The sequence below is a fragment of the Lithobates pipiens genome, unplaced genomic scaffold, assembly GCF_037356315.1.
Source record: "Lithobates pipiens isolate NorthernLeopardFrog02 unplaced genomic scaffold, aLitPip1_a1.2 Scaffold_19, whole genome shotgun sequence".
Lineage (NCBI taxonomy): Eukaryota > Metazoa > Chordata > Amphibia > Anura > Ranidae > Lithobates > Lithobates pipiens.
The window spans coordinates 28,508,306-28,518,249 of record NW_027507764.1 but is presented as its reverse complement, the minus strand read 5'-3'; positions in this window follow the sequence as shown (position 1 = coordinate 28,518,249).

The window sequence follows — 9,944 nt, the reverse complement described above, 5'->3', positions numbered from 1 at the left end:
GCTTTGTTTAGTAGGTCTGGTAATGCGTTTACCTGGGGGGCGTGATTTGTCCAACCCCTGGTCAAACGCGGTGTTGGAGTCGCCTCCAAAAATTACTGTGCCCTCCAGCATTGGGGTCAGGGTGTTCAACAGGTGTTGGAAGAAAGCAAGCTGGCCTCTGTTGGGAGCATAATAGGAAATGAATGAGTATAAATTTGCCATCTAATTCACCCACTACAAGTAAGTATCTCCCTTCCAGGTCCTTGAATTCAGACTTTAGAGTGAATTTGCATCGTTTAGAGATAAAAACGCCCACGCCCCTAGTTTTGTCATCAGCATTGGCCAGAGAAAAGAAGGGGAATTTGGAGTGGATAAAGCATGGGCCAAATCATTTAGGGAAACGTGTTACCTGCAGGAGAACCACATCCACCCGTTGCGCTTGAAGAAACTGGAAAATCAGGGCGCATGCGCGGCATGGAACGGAGCGGAGCGGCCACATCTGAGGAGAGCTCCGGCATTCACGGGGCTTTCAGCCACTATCCCGGGGCTATAATCAACGCTAATAACGCTCCTTTTATACTCACCCCTGACGTCAAAACCTTGTGCATGCCTAATTCGCAGAAGGGGAGACGTGGGAGCCACCAGAAGTCCCGTTCTCTATACCCTCTCAGATCACAAACTCCAGGAAGCATGGCAAAAAATGGCGCCGGCAGTGTGCCTTTTTCATCTGCTACCTTCTCTGATACAACAGAGCCTCAGCAACAGGATTCAGCTCCTGCAAACAACTGTGAGTACAATCCACTTTCAAAAGCAGAACTGGAAGTCAGCTTAGAGGCTTTATATACTAAAATACACTCTAATTTCCAAGCTGAAATACAAAAATCTACAAACACACTGTCTTAGGAGATAGCAGCAATATGGACACGCACAGACCTGTTAGAGAACAAAGTTGATGAGCTTGCAATCGCTTTTAATGACCTTTCAAGAGAACATGAAATGCTTTCTTCTGCATTTACACAGTTACAGGCACACGTGGAAGATTTGGACAATCGTAACAGAAGAAACAACCTTAGAATTAGAGGCGCTCCAGAATCGATCACAGGTTTAATCGCCTATTCTACTAAACTATTCCAATCCCTGCTGCCTGATCAGGATCCTATCTCATTTAAAGCGGGAGTCCGCCGGGACTCCACGTTTTTTTTTTTTTTTTAAAGTCAGCAGCTACAAATACTGCAGCTGCTGACTTTTAAAATAGTGACACTTACCTGTCCAGCGCGCCCGCGATGTCGGCACCCGAAGCCGATCTCTAGATCGACACTCGAGTGCTGCCGCCGCCATCTTGGGTATGGGAATCAGGAAATGGAGCCTTTCGGCTTCATTTCCCGGTTCCCTACTGCACATGCGCGAGCCGCGCTGCACAATGAGGACGGTCCCCGCTGCCTCTGGGATCTGTGTGTTTCCCAGCAAGCAGCGGGGCACTTGCGGAAGGGGGCGGGCACTTGTGGAAAGGGGCGTAATGTACGCCCCTTTCCGCAGAGAGCTAGCCCGGAAGTGGGTGCAGTTACCTGGATTATCCAGGTAACTGCACCCCCCTCCCCCCTGAAAGGTGCCAATTGTGGCGCCGGAGGGGGGGAGGAATCCGATGAGCGGAAGGTCCATTTTAGGGTGGACCTCCGCTTTAAATGTGACCGTATTCACCGTGCTTTGAGGGCTAAAACCCCTCCTGACAAACCCCCTAGAGACATTGTTTTATGCCTTAAAGATTTTCTTATTAAGAAATAATGCGGGCGGCACGGGGCACCAGAAACATCACATTAGATAGAGTGCAACTACAACTCTTTCCAGACATCTCCCAAGCAACGCTGGACAGACGCAGAAATATGAAGGAGATTACTTCTGCTCTCTTAACTGCAAGAATCAGATACAGATAGGGCTTCCCCTTTAAATTGATAATCCCTCACAATGGCACCACTTACATAGCTACCACCTTTCCAGAAGGCAGAGACATTCTAACTAAACTGGGTCTCCTAGACCCCAGCAACATTCCTCGCACCCCAGTTACACCCCAGTTACACCACGTCCTGCTCCAATCTGGAATACCCCAGCAACATTCCTCGCACCCCAGTTACACCACGTCCTGCTCCAATCTGGAATACCCCAGCTTCACGGAGAGATGGTCGCAGAGCGAGACTTGAAATTGCGCAATGGAACTAGTATACTTCCCCCTCATACCTGAAGATTGACCAGATGAACTTTCCCTTTACACCATTCTACCATTGGTTAATTCATAATTTTTTCTTTTTTTCCCCTCCATTTTTTTTTTCTTTCCTTTTTATATATTTTCTTTTTTTTTAAATATTTAGTCCAGTAATACGAAGATTACTATTCCATATATCACAAGGATTAGATTAGTATTCAATACTGCATTTGTTATAACTGATTTAACAAAACGTCACTCATTTATACATGTAATTCATTGCTGGAGCTTATAAGTACCCAACGCTGCCATCTTGTGTTTTTTTATAGGTACTGCAGAACTTTTAGCAGATTTAGATGAATACAATGCGTTTGCTCCACTTAAATTAACAGAGACCCCCCTTCTCATCCACTTTTTTTTATGCTCTCCCTTATTTAATTTTGTTTAAGTTTGCTCACTTATGATTATTCTAATCATATATTTTCCTCTCCAGAATGGTCTAATCTACAGATTTGTTAATTATATTAGCTTCATTTTTTTCAACAAAAATAATTTAAGCGATTCAGGATAACCCCTGGAACAAAATACTTATAGTCCAAAATCAACGGATTCATTATGTTTTCCCCACCCCTATGTGTAACTGTTTAGTTAGATTAACTAGACATGGTATTTAGTTGATTTTCTGTTCTGTGATTGTTTGCTATGATTAAGCACTACTGCTAGTGCGAAACGTCAGCTTTTTTTTGTCTGCTGTGTTTGCTGGGTTTTGATGTGATTTTTTAATAAAGAAAGGTGTTTTTTTTTTTTTTTTTTTTTTTTAAGAGTGCGGCAGTCCAGAGTCTACTTTCGTCTGTTGATCCCACACTGTGTAAATATTTGGGTGATCGTCCAGAGATCACCTTCAAACGTTCGTGATCTATAAGGGATCGTTTGGTTTGAAGTCCGTATGCCAGATCTTCCAGACACCAGCAGGACACGCCCGATATTTTCAGATGTGGATCATGAGATTATTGCCATTGCCATTAGTTACACTTCCCGATGGCCGAAATCCATAAAATTTGTCATCATATCTTCTGCTTGACCAAGGGGATAATCTACATAATCCTGTGCCAAAGTGGGGCTTTCTACATTGGTAAAACAATCAAACCATTTCGGAAGAGAATGAAAGACCATATGTATTATTTGAACACAGCCATAGGCCACCACGTGGCCTTTAAACACAAGTATGACCCCCATGTATTCAAATTTACCACCCTCAATAGGATTTATGAGGACCCACGAGGAGGCAATTTTGATCAGCGGGTTCTACAGAGAAAAACTAAATGGGTGTGTGACTTATGCCACGTACACACAACCAGACTTTTTGACAGCAAAGGTCCGACGGAACGAGTCCGTCGGACAATTTGATCTTGTGTGGGCTCCATCGGACCTTTGCTTGCCAAAAATCCAGCAGACTTTAGAAATAGAACATGTTTTAAATGTTTCCACCGGAACTCCGCCGGACCGAGAAATCCGTTTGTGTGTGTGCTAGTCCAACGGACAAAAGCCGATTAAGGCAGCTATTGGCTACTGGCTATGAACTTCCTTATTCTAGTCCAGTCGTACGTCATCACGTCCGAATCCGTCAGACTTTGGTGTGATTGTGTGTGGCCAAGTCCGTTCATTCGGAAAGTCCGTCGGAAAGACCGCCGGACCTAGTCCCTCGAAAAGTCCAGTCCTGTGTACGCGCCATTACACGCCACATCATTTCTGGGACTAAATTGTACTATTATAAGGGATGAGGTGCCGGATCTTATGAGGTCACTCAACCCACATCCCTCATAACAATTTGTTTCACTGCCTCTATTGACCTCTACAAAGCTAAACAAAATGGCAAAATCACCCTGATGCATAACTAGATTTTAGACTAAGGTGCACATGGATGAGCTTTGCACAGAGCATACAAAACAAAATGTTTTTTTTTTTTTCCAGCACACCTGCCAAAACAAATCACACCTTAACAATCTAATATAAGTTTTAATTGCACATCATTTGGAAATATACACTATATTACCAAAAAGTATTGGGACACCTGCCTTTACATGCACATGAGCTTTAATGGCATCCCAGTCTTAGTCCGTAGGGTTCAATATTGAGTTGGCAATTTTTTATTTTGAGAATCTTGCAAACAAGAAACACATTCCAACTTTTTTATACAAAAATACAAAAATAAATAAATATTATATATACATTTATTTATTTTTTTTATATATATACATACACACATATGCATAACATCTTATATACACGACCAAACATAATAATAAAGGCTTACATCAACCTATAATACGGGAAACAAAAAGGTTTTTCCCAACCAAGAGAAATGTCTCTGTATTATACCATATATACACATACACATTATATATACATACACACACATACCCATTACTCAATTTGATTACCATTCAGACCAAGAAACATAGATTATCATGTGTATGTAGCCTTTCTTCAAAAAAAATATGTTTAACTTTGAAAATCTAAGGGAGTGTCCAGAGAGAAAACAGGGAAAGAACCCAACACCCAGAGATCAACAAACAGCAGCTACAGGCCTGATATTCCTCCACGCCTTTATCCAGACCCTTTGCCGCCATCTGTCTTTCTCAAGACCCCGAATTTTCCCTACCTCACCAAGAATCTCACACACCACCACCGGAACAGGAGGACTTTCTGCCGAAGGGATACCTGACACCGTGCATTCCAGGTGTAATATCGGACTACTAAGCTGACTAAAAAAAGAGTGTCCAAATCAAATCCCTTGCGATTCTGCAATGCTCCATACACCCACTCAGCATAAGACATGCTAGGCAGGAAAGGAATATTCAGAGCCCTCCCCACCTTTTTATAGACTTCTATATTGAAAGGGCACTGAAGCAAAAAGTGGTCCATGGTTTCCACTTCACCCTGACACTCCGCTCTTGGACAACCACGATTGTCCAAAGAGCGGCACTTCACGTTCCCCCTCACATAGAGCCTACCGTGAAAAGCGAGCCAGGCCTGGTCCCTAAATATCAAGGGAATCCGCTCAGAATTTATTAAACGTAAACCCTCCCTCATAATATGACCTGGGCAATCCCTTAAGGCCAGTGGCGCATGAAAGACAGTACCCACGATCTTCTCACCCAGGAGTCTCCTAGGAAGGGACCTGATATCCTCCGCTGTCACATGCCACCGTCTAAGAATTTTCAGGCACGGGGCAACATAAGCCGGGAGCTTACCATGCTTGATCCTTAGGCTTTTCACTGGGCCGCCACTCTCCCAACAGTCCAGAAAAGGTCTAAACCAGATCTGGAAAATACCTACCCATCCAGGCGGTCTCTCAGCTAGCATGTTACCAAAATTGTGCTTCAAAAACATCAGAGAGAAGAATACAACCGGGTTGACCATCCCTAGGCCACCCTTCCGCCTAGATAGGTAAGTCACATTCCGTTTCACAAGATTCAGCCTGTTCCCCCATAATAACTGGAAGAAACAACTATAAATCCTGGTATAGCAGGACTCTGGCAAGATGCAAACAAAGCTGACATACAGAAAGTTAGGAATCAGGTAGGTCTTAATCAAGTCCACCCTTTCCCTCAAGGAGAGCCGCCACCCCTTCCAGCATTTCACCTTGACATCAGCATCATTCAGCCTGGCTTCCCAATTTGACTTACTGTAATCATCAGGGCCAAATTCGATGCCTAATACTTTGAATTTCTGCTGAGGCCTGGGGAAGGTGTCCGGAAGTGCAAAGCTCTCACCTCCCTCGCTCATCCAAAAAACTTCACTCTTATCATGGTTGACCTTGGAGCCTGATGCCTCAGAATACTGCTTTATAACTGAGATAACCTCTTGCGCCTCCTCTGTCCCAGAGACAAAGACAGAAACGTCATCAGCATAGGCTACAACCCTCAAGGGCGGCTCACCAGTAATGCCCACCGGCACCCCGCACAATGGTCCGCTCTCTAGCCTTCTGATGAAGGGGTCGATTGCAAACACGTATAGCAAAGGGCTCAGTGGACACCCCTGGCGCACCCCCGATCCAACCCTGAAGGGCCGTCCAACCCAACCGTTAACAAGCATGAAGCTCTCTGCCTCTCTGTATAAAGTCTTAAGCCATCCAATAAACCCACCCTCCAGGCCATACATGTCAAGGAGAAACCAGAGGTACTCATGATTGACACGATCAAAAGCCTTTGCCTGATCCAATGCCAGCAAATACTTTCCCCAGCCTTCAGCCCTGCAATGTTCCAGAGCCTCCCGGACAGCTAACACCGCTGAAAAAGTGCTTCTGCCCTGGACCGAACAGTGCTGCTGACGAGAAAGAAGTTTGTCTGCTACTGACGACAAGCGCCAGAAAACTATCTTTGCCAGAATCTTTCTATCGACATTGAGAAGGCTAATGGGGCGCCAATTCTCAATCATCAAGGGATCCTTGCCTTTTGACAACAGAATCACAGCAGATTGTCTCATGGAGGGAGGGAGTGAACCCTCCTGCAGACAGCCATTAAATACCTCCACAAGATAAGGTACCAAGCTGGATTTGAAAGTCTTATAAAATTCAGCTGTCAATCTGTCTGGCCCCAGGGTTTTCTTAATAGCCAGACCATCTATAGCTTTGACTACCTCTTCTGCTGTGATTTCCCCTGTCAAACTTGCCAGCGGAATGTTATTTCCCAGACCTGGTGTAGAATCCAGAAAACTCGACATCCTTGCCCGATCGAGGTACTTCTCTCCCAGAAGATCTACATAAAAAGACCTTGAGACCTCCAGGATCCCTGACCTGGATTTTGTCAAAGAGCCCGTACTGTCCCTTAGCCCAACAACCGTCTTAACTGCTGCGCTTTGTTTGCAGTTCTGATAAGGGTCGGGCGAGTGATATTTCCCATAGTCCCTTTCCAGAACCAAAGAAGCGTGCCGGTCATACTGATACTTCCTAAGGAGAAGTTTCACCTCAGAGATTGCCCCTGAATCTCCACCACATGAGACAAGGCGATCAAGTTTTCTCCGCAGCTGCTGGTAGGCAATGTACTTACCAAGCTGTTTCCTTTTTCCTATGGCCTTGAAAAACCCACTAATCCGGCTTTTGGCAAGCTCCCACCACTCCGACTTACTGCTGCAGAAATCCAGGACGGTTACCTGAGCCTGAAAAAAAGCCTCAAAGGATTGTCTTACCTCCTCATCATCCAGCAGAGCCGAATTCATCCTCCAAATACCCTTTCCTTTAGGTGGCATATCTGAAGCATTGAGAATAACAGACAGCAAAAGGTGATCAGAGAAGTCCACCATACGACACTCAGGAGCCGAAAAGGCAGAGTCCCCCTTAAAAAAAAAAACTATCTATCCTGCTCTCACAACTGCCTCGCTTAAACGTGTACCCCGTGCTGTCTGGGCAACGCTTAATATGCGCATCTTCCAGACCTGCTTCCCTGGCTATCGTATTGAGAAAGACGCTATCATATCTCAGACTGTCAGTGGAGCCTTTCCTGTCTTTGGGCCTAGTAACGGTGTTAAAATCAACTCCAAAGACAACTTGCCGAGATGTAAAAAGGAAAGGCTTAATCTTTGTAAAGAGGCATTTCCTCTCCCATCTAGTTTGTGGTCCATAAATATTTATTAAACGCAGATCATGCCCCTTCACAGAGACGTCCAGGACCATACACCTTCCAATCTCTACCTCGATAACCCGCCGACACGTTACCATGCCAGTAAAAAGTACTGCAACTCCGCTGTAAGGCTCAGCCGCAAGAGACCAGAAGGAGGGCCCACGCCTCCACTCCCTCTTTGCCAGTTGGACATTGGCAAGGCTGTTTAGCCGGGTCTCTTGCAAAAATAAAATATCAGCATCCATCTCGCTGAGCAAAAATAAGGCCATATCACGAGCCCTTACAGATTTTATGCTGGCAACATTAATCGTTGCCACCTTTATCGGAGTGGGAACTGCCATCAGGATGATTGAGGTAGGCGTTTCTTAGCCTGAGCTCCCTCCCCCCTTACTGGAGACCTTAATCTCTTTAAGGAACACTCTACCTCATCCTCCTCCATCTGAGACACGGAAGACACCTCCTCCCCCTCAGATAAGGACCCAAACTTGTTTCCCAGAGGTAGGTCATCTACCTCTAAAGAGGAAACCGAGGAGGCAGAGGTCAGGACTACCTTATTCCTCCTTCTCCCCACCTTGGTCCACTCTCCCTCCTCCCCTGAAACATTACCCTGAAATACCTCATCTACATCATTCGCAGTGACAACTTCCCCCTTCTTCACCTTAGAACCCCCACTAGAGGTCTTACGCTGCCTTAGGGAAGGCCCAGATGAAGCTGCCACCTCAGATCTGCATGAATCTGCCCCTTTGGCAGCCTCAGCCAATCTGGATGACTTGTTTACATTCGGGACACTGGGCACCTGAAACACTGGGGAAGAACACACAACAGAAGTAGACACGGACACAGTAGGGAGCACAGACTGGGGAACAGACACAAGAGGGGTCACACCTTCAGGTTGGGAAACTGACTCCTGGGGGGGGCCCTCAGGACTAGCTGAAACAGTTCCACCAACCCCTTGCTGCCCCCCACGATCCTCCTCCTCCATCCTCAGCAGTTCTTCCACAACCTCCGGCTGATTATGGAGGGCTTCAGGGCAAAGGCTATAGGGGTGACCTAACTTGTTACAGAGTCTACAACGTATTCTATTGCAGTCCTTTGCAACATGCCCCAAGCCCTGACAGAGGGAACATTTCTGCACAGAACATGAGCTGGAAAAATGCCCCTTTTCCCCACAGCGATGGCACAGCTTTGGTTGGCCTGCATAAAAGGTAATAATCCTGTCACGACCTATAAAGGCAGACGAAGGGATGTGCTTAACAACATTACCCGTGACATGCAGTTTTACCAACACTGTCCATCCTCCTGTCCATATCCCCCTATCATCCACAACTTTCCTCAAGGGGGCTTGGACATCCGCATATCGCCCCAACCACACCACCAGATCTGCAGCAGGAATAGACTCATTACGTACTAGAATGGTGACGTTCTTGTATAATGGCTGGCGAGAAATTACTTTGGGTGACAAACCTGCCCATCTTGGGGACTCCTTCACCTCTGCTCATACCTCTCCCAAAAGACATCTAACCCTTCCGCCTTGACAAAGGAGAGATCATACTCATATGACCCAACTGGGCTGATAAGTGCAAAAATCTCCTCCGCTTTGAACCCCATCCCCAGAATACGGTCCACCACATCTCTCCTATTTGGGGGGGGCCTTCTCCAGTCCACCTCAATTGGACCACATTGCGGCGTTTAAAGGAGCTACCAGATGGTGTCAGATTAGCAGCTGGACCTTCACTCACATCACCCCTAGCAACTGCAGAATAACTGGCCCTACTCACCCTTGGGACAGGTGCAGCCAGCGCTGCAGCATAGGAAATAATCGCACTCCTTGCAACATCCCCTACATCACTTTTAGTTACAGACCCCATTTTAGATAAAGCAGTAACAACATTATTGTCAGGAACAGATGGAGTAGAGACTTCTGACAAAGAAATATTCACATTACCCTTGGTAATTCTTACTTCATTACCAATAACTAAAGGGTTACCAACAGTGGAGATGTCCTTATCAGCACTCTTCACAGCAGAGTCTGCACACCCTTCACTGACTGGCTGTACACAGGTGGAAGTCTCAGCCAGGAGATGCGCTTGCTCTCCACTGCCCTCTACTGCACCATCCATAGGAACTACACCTCCATTATGTTGTAC